We start from the raw sequence: 340 nt of genomic DNA on the forward strand, positions 1-340 counted from the left end.
CTGAGTCACAATCTGAAAAGGTTCACCCAGTTATGTGTCTGTGGCATTTATGTATCCGGTGGTAATACTGGAAGACAAAGTGCTTAGGGCCACAGCCAAGACTCATAAAATAACTGTGTTCAAGAATCAACATACTACACTAGGAGCATCAATACTACTATCTGAATTCTGAGTTCCTAAGGATGCCAATCATTCTGAAATTCAAAAGATACAGGGAGATGCCAAAACTGTTCAGGAACAAAAAGCTACAAGCCCCGCACATCTAATAAGAATCTGAGCTTCATTTAAAACTCTAAAATATATATTACTTCTTAATTTCTGTTAGAACCTATTTTATTCA

The sequence above is a fragment of the Arachis duranensis genome, unplaced genomic scaffold (genome assembly GCF_000817695.3).
Source record: "Arachis duranensis cultivar V14167 unplaced genomic scaffold, aradu.V14167.gnm2.J7QH unplaced_Scaffold_608113, whole genome shotgun sequence".
Classification (NCBI taxonomy): domain Eukaryota; kingdom Viridiplantae; phylum Streptophyta; class Magnoliopsida; order Fabales; family Fabaceae; genus Arachis; species Arachis duranensis.